The 23,597-nt window shown below is 46.9% G+C and overlaps 1 protein-coding gene and 1 long non-coding RNA gene across 7 annotated transcripts in view; one reads left to right on the forward strand and one right to left on the reverse strand.

The window, feature by feature from the left end:
- Mkln1 (muskelin 1) overlaps positions 1-4,875 on the reverse strand; it is a 288,685-nt gene extending 283,810 nt beyond the window's left edge. For both annotated transcript variants that reach the window (XM_074062868.1, XM_020183812.2), the window contains exon 1: positions 4,737-4,875. The gene's annotated coding sequence lies outside the window, so the exon portion shown is untranslated. The remainder of the gene's footprint in view (positions 1-4,736) is intronic.
- A 4,334-nt stretch (positions 4,876-9,209) lies between these two features.
- LOC141419659 (uncharacterized) overlaps positions 9,210-23,597 on the forward strand; it is a 165,061-nt gene continuing 150,673 nt past the window's right edge. For 3 of the 5 annotated variants that reach the window (XR_012444285.1, XR_012444280.1, XR_012444286.1), the window contains exon 1: positions 9,215-17,874. This is a non-coding gene — a long non-coding RNA (uncharacterized lncRNA). Of the gene's footprint in view, positions 17,875-23,597 lie in introns of all 5 variants that reach the window. The other 2 variants (XR_012444282.1, XR_012444284.1) reach the window with 1 other exon arrangement.

Here is a 23,597-nt window from a genome sequence, read left to right on the forward strand (position 1 = left end):
AAGATCAGATGGACCAAAAGAATGCCCCAGAAAAGGGATTATCTGAGCAAGTCCTTTTTAAACAAAAGCAAATTGAGTGTTTGAGAAGTAGAAGAGGGGTCAGTATGACCGGTGTCCAGGACAGGGGAGGGAGAGGAGGCTGGAGAGGTAATCTTTGAAATGCCACCTGGCTTGGTGGCCGGGAGAGGACTCTGGACTTTATTATAGGTGCAGTCAGAAAACATGGAAGGATAAGTGGTATGGCCTGATTTATGTTTTATGATGTATGATTTATGTCACTCTAGCTGGGCTGTGGAGAATGAGTTCAGTGTAGAAGCAGGGAACCACTTAGAAAGCTATTATTGGAGCGGAGAAGAGAGAGGGTGAGCATTTGTTTTAGGGTGGCAGCAGAAAAAGAGAGACAGGTTTTGGAGATAGAGTTGACCCGAATTCCTCATGGACTGGACCTGATAACTGAGTACAAGGGAAGAATCAAGCCGGTGCACATACTTTTTGGCTTGGTTACTGGTGAATGGTGATGCCACTTAACTTAAAAAGAAAGAATCCAGAATTCTCTAATTCCTTTTTCCCTGTATGCCCTTTGCCCTCTAGCCTCAAAGAACTCGGATGTAAATATCCTCTTCCCAATACCTTTATTTCCTTCCCTACTTGGCCCTTGGTCCTTCCAAAAGAACTTCCTCTAGAAACTTCCTCTGCTCTCATCCACTCCTCAACCCACTGTCATCTGGCTACTAACCCCTCACCAATCCCCTTCTTGCCAATATGCACATGACCTCCTGTTGCTCAATCCAGGTCTTTTCCTTTCTCTTGCCCTCTCTCTAGCCTTTAGTATTGTTGGTATTTCCTCCCTTGGTTTCTGAAGTTCCTTGTTCTGGTCCTCCTAGCGCTCTAGATCTCCTTCTCCTTCTTTCTTCCCCCATCTCTTAAATGTTGGCATTTCCAAAAGACTCTGTAATGGGTCCTCCTCTTTTCTTTATACTGCGTCTTTTGGGGATGTGATCTATGTCTCATTTATTCTGATAACCCCAGTGTAGCTCTCTCTCTCTCTCTCTCTCTCTCTCTCTCGTTCTAGATCCTTGTTTATGTAGTAGACGCCTTCACTTTGACATCCCATGAACACTTCAAACTCAACACATTTCAAAGTAAACCAATCACCTCCACTCCATGACCTGCTTTTTCTCCTGCGGTCCCCATCTTGGTGAATAGTAACTCTGTCCTCCAATTTACCTAAGCCTTAAGTCTCCCGCCCATTCCTCTATCCCAAAGCGGTAATCAGTCAGTTGTCTTAAGTATTTATTGATTCCTTCCCTCTCTCTACTTCCATTCTTGCTGCCTTATGGTCCCCTCTTACAATGCTGAATCAAACCCCTAACTGTCTCCCTGCTTACATTGTTATTCACTGATAAAGTCTCCCAACTGCAGTGCTCTTTCAAAAACAGACATTCAATCACCTCCCTATGAGCCTTAAAATTAATCTATGGCTTTCCACTGGCCTTTGGATGAGTTCCGACCGCTCAGATAGACAACACCTTTCACAATACAAAACCACGATAATCTTTCTGGTTGTGTCCTTCAGGACTTCTGCCATGCATCCATACAAAGTGTTTACTGAGAACTTTCTTGTGTGGACATTGTCCTCTATGCTGAACTCTTGGGGCACAACTTTTAACCTCAAGGTCTTTATACACAATACTTTCTTTGCCTGGAACACTTTCCCTTTAACTTACCCACTTCTCTGGCTTCCTTCTGCATGCTCTTCTGTACCGATCTCAAGTCTTCTGTGCTTAGGTGGCTCCTATGAGCCTCCCTGTAGATATCATCGCACTGTGTGTGATCAACTGTGTCTCATTAAACTATGAGATCCTGCAAGGCAGGGTCTGTGTCTTACTCATCTCTGTATTTCCATGGCCTAGCCCAGTACCTGACCACAGTAGGCCCTCAATAATGAATAGATTAAAGTGGCAGAGTTGGAGTTCAAAGTCAGGACTTTTTCTTTCTGACATAAATCTAGTATTTCTTCATGCTACTTGTTAATATCTTGAGTATGAAAAATTCTAAAATTGGAGTTGGGTATGTTTTTGCCTATCACCAATTAAAACAGGCAGATTTTTGGCTCCATAAGGACTTAGTACATTGTTTCTTGGATAGCCTTTCTCCATCATTCCACTACTGTGCTCCATCTAAAATAGCTGAAGGCCTTTCCCTACACGTACACGCTTTTGTCCTTTGTACCACAAGGCAAGGAGAGAGTAAGTACACTGGGAACAAGGTAGGTTTTACTTGTGTGGCAACCAACACTCAAATTCCATGCATCAACAACAAATAAGTGTTTATTATCATTTTCCCCATGGAGTCTCTATAGAGGTATTAGGGATTCAGCACCAAAGTTTAACATTGCAAGCTAATATTGAAATTTTATAGTGAGTTCAATCTAAATTTAAAAAACGCAAGAAAACTTAAGAGATCCTTTAGCCCAGCATTTTTTCTTTTTTCTTTTTGTGGTGCTGAGGATGGAACCCAGGACTTTGCCTAGCATTTGCTCTACCACTGAGCTGCATTCCCAGCCCTCCCCCTCTCCCTTTATTGGTAGTAGCTGGCACTTGATTGGCAGGTGCTCTACCACTTGAGCCACACCCCAGCCCTAGCCCTTGTGGGGTTTTTTTGTTTTGTTTTGTTTTGAGACAGGGTCTCATTGTGTAGCCTAGGCTCATGTCAAACTTGTGATCCTCCTGCCTCTGCCTCCTCAGTACTGGGATTATAAACTTGTACCACCATGCCTGGCTAGTCCAGCACTTACATAAGGAAACTGACACCAACAGAGTTATAAGGGCTAGCCCAAATTCATCCAGCGTATAGGAGAAGGGGGAGCTGATCTGTCCTTAATTTCAAGTACACTCTCCTCAAAAGCCTTTATTTTCCATCTAAACAAATTATCTTCACCAGAACTACCTATTTACATAGTCTTATCTGTGTAACATCCTTTGTGATATCCTGCATATAAAGAGGAAGGAAATGGAGAAAAAAAAATTAAAAAGCAAGGTTGCCTTGTCCAGGGACATAGGGGACTTGGTAAAAGAGACAATTAGTCCCCAGTGATGGGATTTCCCATTGGCGCTTGTAATCACAGTACGCTGGGTGCCACAATTGCTAACCCAAGCTTATCTGTCCTTCCTGGGCCTGGATTCCTTTCAGTTCTATGCCTTATTTAGTCAAAATGATTCCTCCAGCTTCAATATGTACTTTTTGTACTTCATTTTAGAAATATCATGCTCAAATCTTTTCTCTACTTGAGTTTGTTTTAGGTCCCATGCTGAGGAACTCAGGAGGAAAGAAATAAAGAGGATGGATTTTTCTAAGGCTTTACCTTTCAATGACGGCAGTCTACTTTATTCCTGAAATGATTTCTAGGGGAATTAGCATTTACTTGGGCTAATTTGTTTTCAATGGAAGGCAAAGATTTCTTTCCAAGAGAATCAGTGTGGTAATGTTTTACCAGCTAGTGCTGCAAGACCAAATATAAAACAGTTCTGAGAAACAGGAAGTGAACCTGACTGGTCTAGTCCCAGTGTCCCTGGCAGTGACGCAGATACAGAAATCAAATTAGGAAAACAAGGTATGTGGGTGATAATGCAGGATGCTACAACAGGAGCAAGAAAGCCTTTAAGCAAATGCCATTCATTTAAATAACACTCTGAGCACTGTGATATCCGCATAACACACTGGTGATTAGAGAGGGAGATGAGTCTGAGTTCCCTAGCAACTGCCTGTGCTTTTGAGACAGTCATTAGCCTTTCTGTTAATCCCCTCAACCCCTTACTTCTAAATGTATGACTGATATTTAAAAAAAAAAAATCATGTTTTAGAAAGTGCTTTTTGAAATGTCTAGAAGGGAAATGGAAAATAATAATAATAATAATAATAATAATAATAAAATTATCATCTTGAGAACTGCACACAGGCACCTACCCTACCCTTGCATTTCAGGGCTCTGAGTTCTAGGTTTCTGAATCCCCTAGGGGTAGAGGGCAAGGGAAGTGAAATTGTTGCAAATTTAAGACAGTCTCCTGGAAGCATAGCTGTGAAGATGGGGTGAGCCCTGGGGTGCGCAGATTGCAGTTGGTGTGGTGGGGAGGCTGTGCGTGAGGGGGTTGGGTGGGAGGGAATCTAACACACTTTCTTGAAGCGGGATGAGCTTACCTAGGTGGAAGGAGCCGTGGAAAGGAAGGGAGTGAGGGGAACGAAGCTTTTTTTTCTATTGATCGTTTAATTGCTGCAGACGCTGTGTGTCCAGGGCCACCGGCCAAGAGTATTACTTTCGTGGCTAAAGTGAGTTTGGACAGGCTTCCCATCCCCTTCCCTAGATGTGAACAAGAGAAGCCAGAAAATGCAGGCAGGCGAGAAGAAGAAGATGGGGTCTGTGGACTTTGGGCTCTTCGGGGGTACCCTAAACCGCCAGGGCTGCTGGGATGAGATTTCTCCAGCCCTGAATCATTGCCTCCAGCTCAGTCCTGAGTTGGAGAGGCACAGCTCCACCCAATGTGCACCCTGTGTCAATTGCGGGGCGTTATTGGAATGGTGGCAATTACCAGCCTGTCAGTGCCTCGGGCCAGTCACCCTTCCTATGGCCTGGGTTCCTTCAGCTGGGCCCAGGTGGCTCCTGATGCCCCCGCCGCGTCCCCTAGCACCCCCCCTGCGCGCTCCCTTCCCAAGGCGACCACCTGCGCCGCCCCACTTACCCTCTGCCCCGCGGGGAGGGCCCCCCGGGGTAGCAGAGCCCTCCCTGCTCCCGGGCGGCTCTGGGGGAGCTCGGTGTTTGCCTCCAGCCCTTCGCTACCGGAGGATCAGGTTCCTCCCCTCCTCCCCCTCCAGCTCCGGCCGCCGCCGCCTCCTTCTTGCATGACACAGCAGAACCGCAGCTGCCGCAGCGAGTCCAAGCCCTCCGCCCAGGAAGCGCCGCAACCCCGGCTGGCTCGCGACGGGCGGAGGGGGCGACAAAGGGTCCCGGCCCAGCCGGAGTCTTGGCCCCACTTTGCACTACACACTCCCTCCCAGCCCAGGGGCACAAAATGAGGCTTCAGCGGAGCAGGCCGAGCGGTGGAGGAAGGCGGGGGCTTTGATCGCACAAGGGATGGGACCAGAGAGGAGGGGGTGAAGGAGACCCCGGGAAGGGGCAGGCCATGGCAGGTAAAGAAAGGTAAGAGGAGTCCCCGAAGTCAAAGGCCAGGTTGGAGGAGATTAAAGCAGGTCAGCGAGGTAAGGAAGTAAGAGTAGCTGAGAACACAGCTGGGGGGGGGAAGACTGAGCATTTGGGGAGGCCCGCGCTGAGCACCCAAGCAGAAAAGGGGCTGAGCTGGGAGGCAAGGGAAGAAAAGGAAAAAAAGATGAAAGAATTAGGCGTGAAATTGAAAGGCAAAAATTGGGGGGTGGGAGTCATACAGAATTAAGAGGAGTTGTAGTGATCATTTTTCATGGTGGATGAAGTAACTGATGAGGTGGAAAGAGATAGAGAGTCCAGGCAAGGCCCCAAGAAACAATGGTTTTACATCTCACCCTTCAGGTTCCTGAGGTTTTTCATAATTCCCCTAATCCAAATAGTCTTCCTTATAAAAATGGAAGAACATGAAAACCAGAACACTGAAATAACAATTCAACTTAGATTTATAGAATCAAATCTCCACGGTCCATAAAAACTTTAAGGTAGAGAATTGAAATTTAAAGTAGCAACACCTAAAGGGGTGGTGAGTCACTAATACGGAGAATATTCTATTACAGTTTCCACACATCACGGGACTTGAATAAGTCTTTGGAAGTTGTTAGATACTTCAGTTCAATGCTACAAATGACAAAATTCAAAATATCATAAAAAACGCACATGCTTCTCTCTCTCTGCACGCATATATACATATATGCATATATAATTTCTAGTGTCTAGCACGCACAGTATGATTCAGGGATAAGTATGTTTTTCTGGTTACTTTGTTTCCCACCAAACACCACGCATTTTACAGCATGTGGTCAAAGTAATGCAAAAACTGCCACTTTGGTTTTGTCTGTACCTTGCAGGTCATATCTTCATACCTCACTTCCTGACACAAACAAGTTTTTACTGTTGTCAGCAACAAAGCCCTAATATAGCTGCGGAAGAGAAAAACTGCATTGCATTTTGCGTCCTGCGAGCATCATCATCAACACAGCGGAGGAATGTAATTCCAGAAAGCTTAAAAATTGGTGGTGATGGTAATTATCAAATGCCTCATTGTATTGCTTACTGTTTTGGCATTTCTGTTCTCCCAAGCGAGCTGCGACCGAAGTCGCAGAGGGACAAATCCGGTTTTTTTTTTCTTCTTGACTTTGTAAAATTTAATCAAGCCTGTTAGAAAACTCATTGCACTTGGGGGAAATAAAGTAGGAGCCACGAAATGTCATTTTAACAGAGCGTGGGTTTTGTGACTGTAGGAAAGGATTTAAGGACGCTCCTTCTGTTCGGCTTGCTGTGCAGTGAGCTCGGGTTCCACGCACGCACAGACGCCACAGCTCCCGGATGCTGTGGCTCCCTTATCTTGGCTTCTGCAGCGCCAGAAGCCCCTTGGGGATGCTGCGAGGGGCTCCCGGTGGGTGGTGGTACAAACGCTGCGGCCGCCGCCGCCGCCGCCGCCGCCAGTCTTGCTGCTGTTGTTGCTGCTGCAGTCACGTGGGAGCCCCTTTAAGTTTCCATAGAGAGGCCTCTCCGGTGTCACATGATGGACATGATATAATGAAACAACCGTGTGGAGAGGAAAGCATTAGGGGAGCCCACGGCTACAAAAACAAGTGAGTGAGAAGAGGTGGGAGGAAGAGAAACTACGCCACCTCCCCTGCAGCCGAGAGCACGCAGCACCCTAGTGTGACAAGTGGGCGACGTCGGGGGGGCAGGGAGCGAGGGTCCTCGACTGTGGCCAGCGGACCCCACCGCCCACCGCCCGGAGGCCAACTTTTAGTCGGCAGCCCCGCACCTGTCTCCTGAGGCTCCATCGCTCCTCGTGATCATCCGAGGGAAATTCTCGAAGAACTTGCTCCACGAATCTACGTGCGCATCATTTTCCCCCTGGCGCCGGGCTCGGGAGGAAGGAACCAGAAAGGGATCGCAGCGGCGTGTGCGCAGCCCAGAGGTAAGTTCTGCAGGGTGGGGAAAAGCCGGTCCAGCGGGACTTAGGGACGGGAATTTGGTTCTATGTTTGGATCTCAGGGGGTGAAAAAGGCGACCCCCTCACTCCCCGTAGGGCAGACGGGTGCGATCGCCCATCCAAAATATTTCCCAGGCGGACTCTGTGAATTTCCCCCCTTGGCACGTCTGCCTTGCCACCCTCGCGTGCCGCCGGCGCCCTCGCAGGTTCTCTGGGGGAGGGTCTGCGGTCCCTGGCCAGGATGTTGGGCCGGCGAGCGAGGCAAGGTAGGGCTGTTGCGTGGAACGGGCATGTCGGAGCGATTTCGCCATGTTTGTGTTGCTAAGAGCACTTTTTTCCCCTTTGCGGTGGCTTGATGCCACATGGCTCCTCCGGAGCTGCTGCCGGGTTGAGAGCGAGTGTTTTTTTCAATGTCCGCATTCCAGCTAATGTTGCGCAGATAAAATTCAAACTTGAGGTAAACAGTAGAAGAGGAGGAGGAGGAGGAGGAGGGGAGGGAGCGCGGAGGGGGGGGGACTGTTTCCATTTCAAGATCCCACCTCTTCACTCCGCGGAGACCAACATCGCCAACTCTCGCCGTTCTCCCACGGCCCCCACCTTGGCTGTCAACAAGAAATTGGGGCGAGGGGCTTGCTTAGTAGAAAGCACTTGGGGTCTCGGTTCTCCGAGGGAGGAAGCAGACCCCGGGACCCAAACCTACGACTCGTCTCTTTTCGCTGAACGGACGTAGGATGCCTGGGTTTGCTCTGGAGACGAGGAACTGGAAGGTGCAGCGCTGCCGGGTGGGGCGAGGGGTGCCTGTCCACACTGAGTCCCTGGGACTTGAGGATTTCAGATCATGTCGCTCCTACCCCATCCCAAGCACAGGTTACCCGCAGGCGGGGTGGGTGGGGCTCCAGCTTTCCTGGAGGCAGGTTACCTAGCAGGTGAGTAGGGTGGGCATTTCTGTTGGCGAAATGTTTTGCAATGGGTTAGGACCATGGAGAGACTTCGGGTAGAGCTGCGGGTTTTTTTGGGGTGGTGGTCAAATTAGGGAGAAAAAGCAAGCCCCCCCCCAGCTTTATATGTCTGTTTCAGCTCGCAGTTAGGCTGCTGCGTGAGTGGAGATGATGGGGGTGAGGCTGAGCTTCGTCATGTGGAAAACTGTAGGCTTCTGACAGCTTGTGGCCATCTCCGCCCCCTTCCCCCTCCCCCTCCCCCTCCGCGCCCGGGGCGGAAGGTGAGAGTTGGGTGGTCCGAGAAGGGTGACGTCCGAGGCGGGGTGGGGACCAGCTCTGGATCCCTGGGCGCCAGGGTCCGCATCCCTGGTAGCCCGGGAGCGCTGTGTCAGGGAGGAGGCAGCCACGTGAGGGGGTCTGCAGGAGCGCTGGAGCTGCAAGCTGGGGGCGAAGTGCGTAGTAGAGTCGTGACGGGGGTGACACGCAGCAGCCGGGGGCGACGGCGCCGCGGGGTTTGGCGGGGCCGGGCGCCTCCCACGCAGGGCCAGCGGCCGCGCGGGGTGGGTGCGCACTCGCGCGCCCGCTCCCGAGAGGCCGTTTCCGGGCCGGGAGCGCGGACGCGGGCGGGGCCCCGGCGGTAAACAGGGTGGCGCCCTCTGCCCTCCCGCCCCCCTGCCTGCCGGGGCGCGCGTCCGGTGGCGCCCGGGGAGGCGAAGGCGCGGCCGCGGCGCGGGGAACATGGTGACGGGGGCGCGCGCCCGATCCCTGCCGCCCCCGCGCGTGCCCGGCGCCGCCCGGCGGGCCGTCCGCCTCTGTTTTTGTTTTGATGGAGCCCGCGTGCAGCTGGCGCGTGTCGAGTCACGTGCCGGGGGCGGAAGGGGGCTGGGCGCGGGCGGCGAGGGCGCGGGGAGGAGGGGGGAGGGACGAGGCCTGCCCCACCCGACCCCACCGCCGGGTGCGGAGGCACTTTGCTGTGGAGTTGGTCGCCTTCCGTCCTCTAGCAGTATTTGGTGCGTCGTCACAGCATCCAGGTGATCCTGGGCCCGAGGGCGGGCCCGCGCTGATTGGCTCCCAGACCCATCGGACCTCACAGGTGTGTGTCTCACTGTGGATGGAGAGCCCTGTATGTGGGTTTTCATTCTCTCTGCACGTATGATCAACCTGACAGCTTTAAAATTAATTCCAGTACCCAGCCCGGTCTCATACCGAGGGAACCGAAATCCCAACAGTTTGGATGAAGTGGAATTACCCCCCATCTCCTCTCCACTGGCTTTGATGCACAATGAAGAGGGAGGATTTACGGGTAACCAGCTTGGTGGGTTAGAGAGTTAAGTCATCCAGTTGAAGGACGAAAGCGTAAAAATAGCTCAAATAGTTATCACTGACCAGTCATTACAGGAGGCCTCTGTGGCAGGCACTGTGGCTACACAGATACGTGTATAGTCAGAAAGATACTGTAGGGGAAATGGAAATTCAGGGGGTTTAGGGGCGAGTTGATCACAGAAGGAGCTCCAGAGCCCATGCCTTCAACCATTACTTAGGCTGTGTGGAAAATGTACGTTTATCTAAGAGCCTGTTCCACATGGGATAGGAATAAGTTATGTGTTTGCGCGAGGGCCAGTGAGTTTGTGTGCCTGCATTTCTACTTTAAGGGTTTTGTTTTTGTTTTTGTTTTAATTACTTGTTTGAAGGGGAGGGGAAGTACTTGGTGAATTCTGGAAGGCCTGTAGTCATCCTTTTCAAGTTTACTGTGGAGAAAGGAGGGTATCCTACTCACTTGAACAGAACAGGTTCCTTGTAACTGTTTTCTGTTTGGTTTGAGAACTGAACATGGGTGTAAAATGAGGGGAAGATCAGAAGATGTAGTGGTTTCCCACGCACATTCAGGAGTAGCTGAAGAGCCCATGCAGTTTTGATGCTCATGGGCTGGATGTAGCCAAAAACTGACGTGGTGTACAGACTAAGAGAAGTCTGCCGCGAAATGCAACTTCTCTTTGTACAGAAACTTCCCTTTTACATCTCCCATGGGTTGGTTTGGTTTGATTTGCCTTCGGGACAGATAATCTAATTCTCCATTCCCCCTCCACCCTGATACTGGCGCAGGGTGGGAGTGGAGGGGCTGAACTCAGGACTTCACTCATACTGGGCAGGTGTTCTACTGCTTCAACCCCATCCCCAGTCCCTGGTCTGATAATCTGTGGTGGGAACATTGAGATGTGGGGGGAGTCGTTTTGTTTTGAAAATGTGTTCCATGATATCTCCAAGAATACTTCATATAAAACATTAATCTATGTTTCTCCCTGAAAACAGGATTCTAATTAGAATAATTTTGTGGTCTAATATCTGGTGTGGCAATGTGTCATAAAGAACTATTGTATATAACAAATCCAATGATTGTGGTCACGTACTGATGGCTGTGTGGCAGACATGGACAGGTATTAGTTACCAAGTTGTAAGGAAAGTTTAAAGAGCAACCCAGGCAAACTCCACCAAAAAAAGAGTGTCTGTGGTCTTGGGGTGCAGCTAGTTCTCCCTCCCATTTTTCCAGTTCCATCCCCTTGCCACGCCCCACACTGCCAGACCACTTGGGGTTCCTTTGCACAGCTCTGCTTAGTTTTCTGCTTCTTGGTACCACCTTCAAGAGCTTGACTGATTTTTACAACGAAACCATTAACAAGTACACTCCATGTGTCACCTTGTGTCCTGTGTCCATCTTGTCTTTTTGCCTTTGTCACAGCATCTTGTATTTCTTGCATGTTGGACGCTCCTACTAAAAATTGCATTCTTCAAAGGTGGGAGCGATGATTTTTTTTCATATCTTATGTATCATTGGCACGCTGCATTAAATTTATTGTATTCAGCTGGGCATGGAGGTCTACCCCCCCCCCCTTGTAATCCCAGCACATGGGAGGCTGAGGCAGGAAGAGCTGGAGTTCAAGGCCAGCCTGTACTACATAGCGATCTCAAAAACCAACCAAACCAACCAGTAACTTCATTGTGTTGGTCCCAGTTAAATTCGCCCGTTTGAACTGCATCATCCATGTTGGTGGTTGCCCATGTCACCCGTCCTCATTCTGCTAAGAACTGCTGGCCAAAAGCATACACCTGTTCACAAAGCCAACAGAATGTGGCACTTCCTACACAGTCTTGTGAAAGGATACTAAGGGAGGGGCAAACTAGAATGCTTGGCACTTGCTTCCCACTTGCACTCTTTGGTGGCCAGAGGACGGTATGAATTTTCTCCGATAGTAATGGCCTTCATAGGCTCATCACTTCTGCCTGTGTGCTATGTTTGCTGTGTCGTAGTTTATAAGTCTCCCCTTTTCAGGAGTAGAGCAAGTAGGAAGCAATTAGGATTCTGAATGATTGATCCCTTGGTGTATATGCCAAATGAAAATCCCACAAATCAAATCAACACTTTTCTAAGTTGGACACCTAGGGATGCTCAGAAATACATGGTGAGTGAATTAGCATTGAGATGATTTCAACCCTTCAGTTTAACTCTGGATGATATGTCGCTGAGGACCAGTGGTGACACTGGCTTTTCAGTTTGCAGGTGTGCAGTCTCTCTCAGGGGCATTACTGTTGACCTAGTGACTTTGATACTACCCTAGTTAGAAAGTGTGGTTTGTAAAGTCAAAGGTAATTCTATCTATTAATGGAGTCTGAAAAGAGGACTGAAAATACTGCTTTGTGTATGATACAGCATTGAGAAAAACTTTGGTATGAGAACAGGAATATGAGCACTTGGTTCTTAACACTTCATCTTCTTTCTCAGTAGTCCTCATGCCCGAGGTGTAAACTTCTCCAAGAGGGATATATAAGATATAAACAGAAACAGATGTTTAATTGTGTAGATAACTACTTGACTTTGAAATATTTATATAAAAGATACGTGACACAGAAAACATCTGCTTAGATCAAGAACAACCCGAAGTTGGAAGATTGTAGATTTGGTTCTGTGTGGTAGATTCTGTATTGGGGACTGGGGAGAAAGGCAGATACAGGGTTCTCCCTTGTCTACTGTCCGTCCAGTGCAACATATTTGCCTGCCTTATGCTGTGATGTGCAGCTTGATTTTACGCCTGCCTCTATCCACAACAGCTGGTTCCTAGGACACATGCTGTTCCCCCATCCTTCTGCCACGACAGGGTCCACCAGTGAAAACCGATTTTATTACAGAGTAGGAAATACAAGTGTGTTGTCCAAAAACAAAAGTCATAGAATACATTCCAAGATAAAATGTGAAATCGTGGCAGGTGGAGGGGCTTTTTTTAAAAAAGCATTTTCTTTGTGATTAATTTTCAGTCACTTCTGGAGTGAACCTTTTTGGTGGGGCAGAAAATAAAAATGAAAGCCTGTCAAACAAACTGTCAACCGTGTGTCCCAGTAATTCCTGTCGTTGCCTTCAAAACACAACCATGACAGAACCCAACACTACTAATAGCAAGAAAAGTGAACCCAATGTTCAAATACATTACAAAAGCCTGTGGGATTTGATTTGACTTGGTACTTTTGTGGGGAGGTCTGTCTTGCAAAGGCTTTTTTATTTTTTGTATTTGATGTAAATTACTTAGCACAAAAAACTGTATATCTGTCTGTATCTAAGTATCTCGTAACGTTATGAGTATCAGAACTGCAGAAATCAAGTTGTATTCTGTCTAGAAGAATCCTGTAGGACTACCGGGTAACGGTGGCTCATGCCTGCAATCCTAGCTACTCAGTAGCCAGAAACCAGGAGGATTGTGGTTTGAAGCCAGCCCAGGCAAGTAGTTCTCCAGACCCTATTTTAGAAATACCCAACACTAAACAGGGCTTACAGAGTGGCTCAAGTGGTAGAGCACCACCTGCCTGGTAAGCACGAGGCCACAAGTTCAAACCCCCCAGTATTAACAAAAAAAGAAAAAATTCTGTAGGACTGCTGAGATTCAGGTGTACACAAAAAAGTTAGTGAAAAGTGGCCGGGTGTGGTGGCTCACATCTGTAATCCTAGGTCCTCAGGAGGGGAGATTGTAAGGACTGCAGTTTGAGGCTAGTTGGGGCATCCCCGTCTTAACCAATAAGAAGCTAATTGTGGTGGCCTGCACCTGTCATCCCAGCTATGCAGAAAGCGTAAATAGGAAGATCAGGTTCAGGCAGAAGAGGCAAAGATATGGCACCTTATTAAAAAAAAAAGACTAAACCAAAAAGCCACGGCTCAAGTAGTAGAGTGCCTGTCTAGTCAAGTGTGCAAGGCCCTGAGTTCAAACCCTAGTACTTTATAAAAGAATTCAACAAAATTACTGGCTTAATATTATTCTCAGCAAAGTGATTGGACTGGACTAGCAGTTCTCAAACTTTAGTGTCGTGTGTCAGAATCACTGAAGGCCTCCTAGAATTCGCTTTGCTGGACCCCACCCAGCTTCTGAACTCAATAGCTCCACTCGTGCATTTTTTGCATGTTTCTGGGTAGTGCTGATGTGGCTGCTCAGAGGACCACACTTGGAGAACCATTAAATTAGGTAATTTTTTTCTCCTTTTTTTCCCCTCTCCTTTTCATAGTGCAGTCTCTACTTGGTTTCGCAAACATTGCAGTATGGCAGACTGGAGTTGTGGCTCAAGTGGTACAGTACCTGCTTTGCAAGTGAGAAGCCCTGAGTTCAAACCTCAGTCCCACCAAAAAAACCCCTCACATTTGCTATCTGACAAACTGAATTTAAAGGTTTGTTTTTTTGGTGCTGGGAATTAGATCCAGGGCCTCACCCATGCTAGCTAAGCCTGGGCTCTGCCACTAGACAACACCTCCAGCCCCAAGATTTAAAAATTTAGAATGGATTAGGTTAAAATTCTTCTGTAAGTTTGAGAATTCCATATTTTTGTCCAAAAAAACCTCACCTCTGTTAAAACAGTTGGGTATTGCCACTTTCCTAGGGAAGTCCCCAGTTAAGATATTTTTATCAAGATATTTGTAATATTACCTGACAAAATTATTTGCCACTCCCTTACCCTTAATGTTGTATGAAATCTAACCAAGTGCCCTCAGCCTTTTCAGTCACAGCTAGAGACTGTCATGAAGCCCACTGTATAATTTTGGGCTCTCTGCAGAAAATGGGTTTCTAAGACACAGATTTTCTTCTCGTGGAAACTCCATGGCTTTGGGTTAGACTGTGAGTGTCCTCCGAGGATAGCTGCACGGTTGCAGGAAGGAGATGCCCATGATGGGGTGACCAGGAACTCAGGCTCGGTATTTCCCTATTTTATGGCCCGTGGGGAACAGTGGGACCCTGAGGTTCCTAAATAAGGGATCTGCGGGGTGGGATCTGGTAACAAGGGTGACTCGTCTTAAAGCAGCCTGTGTGTAGCAAGCACACTGCTCTTGGGGTGTATGTTTTCGGGGGCTTTGGGAGGGGCTGGTGGAGATTCTAAGGCCTTCAAAGAGGGCAGGTGGTGCTCTGGAAGGAAGCAGGAAGCATTCCATATGGAGCCTGAGTCCTGGTTGCCCAGAGTCAGACAGATGGACATACTCAAGGTCCGAGGTGGGCTGAAGCCAGGTGTGACAGCCTACGCTAATGTGAGTGAATTTGTTGGCAAGGAAAAAAAAAAAAAGAAGGAAGACTTTTGGCAAAACACGTGTAACCTTATCTCAGAATCTGGAAGGAATGTTTTATATTTTCCAATATTTTAAAATGTTTAAAGACTTCTCAACTATGTGAAGACTAATTAGCAACCCAGCTTGTTAGAAAATAATAAGTTAATAAGCGTCCCTTTTCCTTTCCACTGACCATCATCACCAGGTCCTATTATCTAACTTAAACCAAACACCTTCCCTAAGTTATTCCCCCGTCATGCAGTGTTACATTTTTAGATCACTTTAACAATCGTTAACTTGTAAGTTTCTGGAAGGCACACGTGACGCTTCCAATCCACGTTGTGTTTTGTGGGTCGGGACACAGATCCTTCTCATAGAATGGGCCACAAGCTCAGGAGACTACTGCTTTTCACGTCGTCTAGTTCTAGTTTTATCTTGAAATTCTGCATTTTACAATTGCTTTTGACGCAGCGGTTGAACCCGGAAATCTTAGAGTTGGTTTAGTATGCATGTAATTGATGCTAGACTGTGTTTCACGGATGTGGCTCTAGGTTTTGATCTGTTTATTACTTTGAAAAGATTTGCTACTGAGAACTGCAGCTTTCTCTTCTTTCTTTCTTTTTTTTTTTTTTTTTTTTTGTGCCGGGAACTGAAATACAGTCATTTCTTGACTCAGATATCTGTGACATAATCTTCTCAAATCTGCGAGATGGTTTTGAATTCTTTACACTTGACGGTTTGGGGACCTGGTTGTCCCTCTGTGCTGGGGGCTACCACAAGTCAGTTGTCATGGAGCCCTCCCCAGTCCTTCCTGGAGCGTGGCCGCCTCACCCTGTCTCCTTCCTCAAGAGCTTTAAAAAGCCTCTGGGCTTGAGAGAGTTAAGATGTTAAAAACACTTAATATATTTTTCTTACGTTTAATAAGGCCAGCACTTAAGTGGGAACATCTGTCTGCCTCCTCGCCTCTCTTTCAGTTCCTTTCTTCTGTCTTCTGAGGTTTCTGTTCTTTCACAGCCAGACATCCAGCTTCTCAGTGCTGGTTGGCTAAAGCCCCCTTGTGGAATTCCTTCACGGTCCTACCTCCACCTTTGCCCCTCTTCCTTTTCCTGTCAAGCTCTTGTTCTGTGCTGTGGCCGAGCTTAGTTTGGTGGAAAGAGTATTGAGGTAGGACAGTGTTAATCTCTAACAGTGATGAATGGCTGTTTGGAGACCTTGCCCCAGGGGAGTGCATCTCCCTCTGCCCCTCCGTTAAGATGAGGACTTGGGCAGAGAAAGGACTTTGTGGTCCTCAGATGCTGGATGGAGTCCATTCAAAGGGTGGCAAAGGCTGCAGACCGTCGTCACGGGAGCACGGCAGTCCTGTTGGAGCCTGCCTGATAAGAACTGTGGCAGGGTAGGCGTGATGCTTTTGAAAGCTCCTTAAATTAGACTGTGTGCAGTGCGCCAGCCCTTCTGCACCTGTGCCATTAACCGAGTCCTGGTAGTTGAACTTGAATCCTGCACTGGGGAAAGGTGGCTCACTTTCATTTGGAAAACCTGCTGCTTTACATCTTGACGGAGGCGGCTTCTAATGACAGCCTTTCAGTGATGGTATTTAAACCACTAGGGAGTTTCTGGGAACCTGCTTTGCACTTCTGTTAGTTCTCGTACAAGGCATAAAAAAATGTTATCTCAGATCTTCCTCTTGCACAATTGGACAGGGCCTGTGACCCTGAGGGCTTGCGTCCTCTTTCTAGGGGAATTTGTGTTAGTACAGACTAGATCTTCTCATGTTCACAGCCACACCCAGCTACTTATCTGTCATGTCCAGGCCACTGGCCATGTTTTTCGCTTGTTTTGTTTGTTTTTGTTTTTAGATTTGGTATTGATGTAGTCTGCATTCCTGGTGCACATTGTCAATCTCTTTTGAAACCTGGGAGGTTTTTTTGTTTGTTGGTTTGCAGAGGGTTTAATTATTGCTGTGCTAAGAGCACTTAATCACCTTTGTCATTACTGTCATTCAGATTCCTTTAGCTTTTCCTATTTTTTAGCTTTTCAGAATTTCATAATACCTCATATAGACTATCACATAAGAATTGTGATGGCTCTATAGTCTTTAGCATTTTTTTTGTGGTACTGGAGTTTGAACTCAGGGCCTCACACTTAACTAAGCTTGCTATACTTGAACCATTTTGTTTTGGGTATTTCTGAGATAGGAGCTTTCAAGCTATTTGCCCTGGCTGGCTTCAAACCTCAGTCCTCCTGATCTCTGCCTCCTGGGTAGCTAGGATTACAGGCAGGAACCACCAGTGCCCAGTTTTTAGCTTTTCTTGCCTGAAAATGTAGGTATTTGGTAGCAACAAGTGAAAAAAGGCCATTCATAGCCTTTCTTTGGATTTTATCTTTGAAATTTGTAATTTAGGCCTTTTAGTGTGTGAGAACTTATTATGCTTATGTCTTCATTTTTGTCTTATTTTCATGAGTAAAGATCGGAAAACCCCTCTTTGCCCACGTGAAGGTAGGGTTCTAAGCCAGTCAGGTGGTACAGGCTTATAATCCCAGCACTTGGGGAGGTTGAGGCAGGAGGATTGCAAGTTGGAGGCCAGCCCTCACTATGTAGCAAGACCAAAAAATCCCCTAAAATAAAAATGAAAGCCCTAAATTTTCAAATTAAGATTCCTTCTGCTATGAATTTCATTCTCCTGGAAAAGGAGCAGGGATTTGCCCTTTGCCTGCTATCTTTGTTACTACCTAAGGAGCAGTTTGCAACAAGGACTTTACAGGCTTAGTGAATCAGTACCCTGTTTAGTCATTCTGTGTCATCTGCAGAATATCTTAAAGATGTGCTCTTTTCATAAAATAAAAGATCAGGGCTGGAGCATGGACGAGCATGTCCTTAGCATGCAGGAGGCCTGGCTTCAGTCCCTGGCGTCACAAACAGAAATACAAGGGCATTTGAGATCACAAATGACAGAATTGCTTTAAACGACCATCCTGGTAGGAACTGCAGAGTATTTGCTCCTCTGCGTGACATGCATTGTGGTGACAATGATACCCAGGCTCATCCTGTGTCCAAGTGGTGGCGCTGCTTGACCCAGAAAGTGGCCTTCCATCCTTGGGGAAGATCACAGACATCCAGAGAGTTCACTGGACACGCCTGGGTTCCGACTGCGGCCTGCTGCTGAGAGACGCCAGTACTTGCCTTCAAGTGTGGACTTGCAGCTGTGTAAGTGCATGTAATCCTTGCTAGACATTTTTTCCCACCATTGTACTCTTTCAGAGTGAGAGGGCTGTGCTAGGACCCTGTGGGGTAGTGGCCATTGCAGGTAAATCTGCATCTTTTGGATTGTGGCCTCTGTGTTACATTTTAGGTGTTAAACCCTCCTGATCTTGAACACAGAGTCGAAAAGCAGGCACAGGGAAACATGTTTCCTCTGGGCACACTTAGTGTTCAAAACTAAATGAAAGAAAACAAATAAAAAAAAGCCCTGAGAGTTTCTGGAGTGTATCTGAAAGTTCCATGGGAGGCTGGGAGACCGAGGTTTGGTGCAGAGGTGTGCCAGCCAGCATTTGGTCAAGCTGTCCTGCTGTTCTGCCCTCTCTCTTTTTGTGCCCTGCTCCCTCTCCTGACTGTTTTTTTTCCATTTTTCTGTTTTCTTCTGTTCCTCTTCCTCTCCGTTTTGCCCTTTTGCATTCCTTGTCACCGTAGCCTGTAAAGACAGTATTTACTCTGATGTTTAAGGTTACTGCAGTTTGTAGCACTCGTGCTGGTGCATATGTTTGTGTGGCATGGAAAATGTGTGTGCCGTGTGACTTCCCAAGAGCCTTTGAGTGTGGCAGTAGGCATCTCAAAGGTTTAAAGAATATTCTGCCAAAATTCAGGTAATAGTAATCACTTATGTAAGGAATTTCAGGATTCTGTTTATGAAAATGTAGCCTAAAATGTTGTTTGGGTAAAAGTAATGCTTTTAAATTGCTTAGATTGCAACAGTTTGGTATGGACAGTGGACATTTGTATTAAATGCAAACAGATTCCATGTCTGGTGAGAACTGGGTTCCTGCCTCAGAAATGACACCTTTTTGTTGTGTCCTCATGGTAGATCCAGGAAGCAAGCTGACTTGGGATTTTTTTTTTGGAGGGGGGACTGTTTTTTGAACTCAGGACTTTTGCAAAGCAGGCGCTCTGTTGCTTGAACCACACCTTTAGTCCATTTATTTCTGTGGTTATTTTGGAGATGGGGGCTCTCAAAGTATTTGCCAGGCTGGTTTTAAACCTTAATCCTCTTGATCTCTGCCTCCCAAGTAGCTAGGATTACAGGTATGTGCCACTGGAGCCCATCTACTTGGGCCTCTTAGGAAAGGACACTGACCCCGCTCGTGAGAGCTCCCCCCTCCTTACCTCATCTAATTTTTTTTTTTCAGGGAGGGTGGTGGGCCTTGTGCTTGCTTAGGCAGGTGCTCTGTCACCTACAGCCGTTTTTTGCTTTAATTATTTTTTAGATAGGGTCTAGCGTTTTTGCCCAAGGTCAACCTTGGACCATGGTCCTCCTCTCACTTAGCTGGTATCATAGGCATGAGCCACCATGCCCAGCTTATTTGTTGAGATGGGATCTCACTAACTTTTTGCCCAGATTGGCCTCGAGCTGTGATCCTTCTGATCTTTTCCTGAGTAACTTGGATTGCAGGCATGAGCCACTGTGCCTGGTTTACCTCATCTAATCTTACTTAGCCCTAGCCCTCCTTCTGTCATCATAAGAGGTAAAGTCTCAACAAATAAATTTGGAGGGGGTGGGGCAGCATTCTGTCTACAAGAAGGGAACTTTGCTGTTTGTGCCCCTTGATAGGCAGAGATGCTCTCAGTGTAAGGTAGTCACGCTGCTGGTGGGGGAGGAAGACATGTGGGTTGATACCCAAATGTCTGGGAGTCTCACAGGAGAAAGCACAAAGGAGATAAAAGTTTGATGTTCCTCTTAGAGAAAGGGATAATTTTGACCTCCTCTAAGGAAGGGAAATAAGGAATTTTGTGATTTCAGTGGAAAAGTACAGGTGATGGCAAATGGAACTCAGTTTACCTTGAGGATGTAGTCCTGTCTTTGAGAATAAAAGGTGGTAAGGGCATCGTATTAGCTTGCTTTCTTGTTGCTACAACAGAATACCCAAGAGAAACACTTAAGAGACGAATTATTTATTTAGGCTCATGGTTACAGAAGGCTCAGTCCATAGTTGTTTGGCCCCATGCATTTGGGCAGAACATTATGGCGGCTGGAGTGTGAGAAGGAAGAGGCTGTTCACCTCCTGAGCAGAGAGTGAGGAAGGGACTGGAGACCAGGCTTAACCTTCAGAGGCATATCCCTGGTGACCTTCTTCCTCCCACTAAGGCCCTACCTTCTAAGGTTTCCAGAACCTTCCAAAATAGCACCACCAGCTGGGGTGGGGCAGGCAGACAGTTCTGGAGAAGCACATCTCAATGGGAAAAAGTTGGATGTGGTTGTATCCGTCTGTCATCCCAGTGACGGATGGGAGGTGTAAAATAAGATCACAGTCTAGGCCAACGTGAGCTAAAAGCAAGACCCTATCTCCAAAAATAACCAGAGGGGGAGAAAGGGCTGGAGTTGTGGCTCAAGCAGTAGAGCACCTGCCCAGCAAGTGCACAGCACACCCTGAGTGCAAACCCCAGTACTGCCAAAAAACAAAACAATCAATCAAAATCCCCCAGACAGACAGACAAAAAATTAAGGGAGAGTTAACATTTAGAAATGATGTCAGGCTATTTTCTCCATTTTTAAAAAGATGTTGAGTTTTTTGAGGACTATGTGAAAATTAGAAGAAACTCTTGAGCAAATATTAAATCTATGTTATTAGCAAATTATTTCTTGACAGCAATTGGGTTATTTTGTGTGATAATTTTTATATATAGTCAGACTTCCATATGGTTGGTCTCTACGTTCCTGGATCCAGCCAACCACAGACAGAAAATTGTGTCTGCACTGAATGCGAACAGACTTTAATTTCCTTGTCATTATTCCCTAAATTCAGCAGAACAGCTATGTACGTTGTATTAGGTACAATCTAGAGGTGACCGAGGGTGTGTGGGCATTTGCTCAGGATATATGCAGATAGGAGGCCACAGTACATAGGGGACTTGAGCAGCTGTGTTTTGGCGTGCGTGAGTCTTGGAACCAATCCCCCAGGAGGTACGGAGGGACAGCTGTAATTATACAGGGTCATTCTTTCAGCTTACCTTGCATTTTGAGATATGTTGCATGAACCCTAAAGTAAGCTTCAGACCTAACTTGGCCTCACCTGATTTTCTGTTTTCATATGACCAACACAAAGTTACTGATTGGTTCTTCGTGCCTCTTCTCTGGAAGCCAGCAGGGTTGCCATTAGGCACCCTGTGGTTAATGAAGACAGATGACTGATAGAGGCTTCTGGAAAGTTCCTCTTTCAACAGTGTCGGGGAGGGGCTCTGATTGCTCAGGTGGCTGCAAGAGAACTGGGCTCTGCTTCTGCTTCGTCAGGAGGCCTGGCTGTGACTTCACAGGTGAAGAAAGCGATTTAATCACTTCACTCAGCATTGGTGGCAATTGCAAGGCAAGCTTGCAGGTGGTTGAACACCGCAGAGATGAATTCAGAGCGGAAGGAGGGACAGTGGCCTGTTGTAGGATTATTGAGGGGTAAGACTTGGATCACAGTTTTAGTCGGTGACCATAGGAATAAGATGGAGAGGAAATGAGTATTTTCAGTGGCCGCCTTCTGTTCCTGGGGCCAGTTGTCACAGATCGGAGTGTCTTTAGTGTAGTGTTTGCTAGATTCTTCTAGTTCAGTTCCCTTGGTAATCAGTTACCAGCACCCCTGTGGCCTTATGCCAGGTGTGCCACAGTTACACAGCCGAGTCACACTAGCAGTAATCGTGAGTGCTTCCCATGAGTGGGGACCTGGCTAAGATGGTTTTCTTACTCCATTCAGTACTCACAACAACCCTGGGTGACAGCTCACAGTACCCCTCCCATGTGACAGAAGAGACCATGGAAGCAAGGAGCTCCACGTGGCCTGCTCTAACTTAGCCACTGTGTGCAGGAATTCCTTTTGCATGTTTCTGTCTACCTGTGTTTTCCTTAGAGTACAGCTTGGTCTCTCTTGAGACATCTTCTCTCACAAACACAAAGTAAGGATATTGTTAATATACTTTAGCCCTGTTTTATGTATTTATTTTTGTGGTACTGAGATTTGAACTCAGGGCCTACACCTTGAGCCACTCTACCAGCCCTTTTTTGTGATTTTTTTTTTTTCCTGGTATAGGGTCTCTTGAACTATTTGCCCAGACTGGCTTCGAACCTCATTCTTCCTGATCTCTGCCTCCTGAGTAGCTAGGATTATAAGCGTGAGCCACTGGTGCCTGGCAGACCCTAACTCTTCAAGTAGTTGTGTTTTTTTTTAAAGATTTATGTTCTTAACCATTTTTTCATAATTCTGAATGGTTTAGAGGATGATCATTAAACATTAAACCATGGCTTGCACTTATAATCCCAGTAATTTGATAGGCAGAATCAGGAGGATCATGGTTCAAGGCCAGTCCCCACCAAAAGTTAGTGAGACCCCTCTACCCCCCCATCTCCACCAACAAACCTGTGTGGTGGCAGATGCAATCTGTGGTCCCAGTCAAACAGGAGATACAGGTAGCAGGATCATGGTCCAAGGCCAACGGGGAAAAATGCAAGACCCTACTTGAAAAATAACTAAATAAAGCAAACTGGGTTGGGAGTGGCTCAAGTGGTAGAGGCGCCTAGCAGGTGTGAAGCTGAGTTCAACCCCCAATACCACCAAAAAATAAAAATAAAAATAAGAAAGTTGTCACAAGGTTGGGGATTTATTTAGCTCAGTGATACAGTGGTTGCTAGGGAAGAATAGGCTCTGGGTTTCGTCTCCAGCACCAAACAAAACAAAACAGAAGCAACCCCCTGTGAACTCAAATAAGAATAATACAAAGAAAACAAGTTGTGCTTCCCCACCTTCGTCCTTTTACTTTTGTGTTTTGTGCGTGTCCTTCCGTTTTCTGTATTTATGTATTTTTCTGAGTCATTTGAAGGTAACAGCTCTTTATCCCTTATCTTAATTATTCCCTGTATTTCCTAACAACAGAGATAACTGTCTTATATAGGTTAACACTTCACACGTATGTTTTTGCAGTGTTGCCACTGAATGGGCTCCTTGTGATTTCTGTCAGCTGATGTAATAAAGTCCTTTGTAACATTTTTTCCCTCTGTAGTGTAAGATCTGGTCTAGGGCCATGTGAAAGTTTAGTAGTTTCAGGTCTTCTGGGGTGGGTGGGTGGGTGTGTGTGTGTGTGTGTGTGTGTGTGTGTGTGTGTGTGTGTGTGTGTGTGTTATTGGGGCTCTACTTTCCGCCCCCCAGATTCTTTTTTTCCCCCCAGTACTGGGTTTGAGCTCGGGGCCAGCACTTGCTAGGCAGGTCCTCTACCACTTGAGCCACCCCTGCAGCCCAGCTTATATGTTTTAATCTGGACTATTTCTATAGATACTCTGTCTAATATGGTACCCATCCCTTTAAAAAAAAAATCAGGAAATTCCTCTCATGGCTCCTTGCTGTTTAATGGACTCAGGCTATGGATTTTCCCAGAACACCGCATAGACGACAGAGCTATGTTTTCCCACACTCTGGCATCTGGAGGTGATGCTGTCTGTCTGTCCCTCTCTGGTGACCTTTGATCCCTGGGCATCCACTACATAATTGCTGGGTTTTTTTGCTTCCTTTGCAACTAGTAAGTCACCTGTAGGGAGACACTTTTACCACTGTGCAAATACCCTATACTTACTGCTCATTTTAGTATGAATTTCTGAATTCCCTTTTTTCCTCTGTGGTTGTTTCGTCAGGGGGTCCAGCTCGTGTCAGATTTGGCCTGTGGCAGCCCCTCCAAGCTGGCTCCTC

The sequence above is a fragment of the Castor canadensis genome, chromosome 2 (genome assembly GCF_047511655.1).
Source record: "Castor canadensis chromosome 2, mCasCan1.hap1v2, whole genome shotgun sequence".
Taxonomy (NCBI): domain Eukaryota; kingdom Metazoa; phylum Chordata; class Mammalia; order Rodentia; family Castoridae; genus Castor; species Castor canadensis.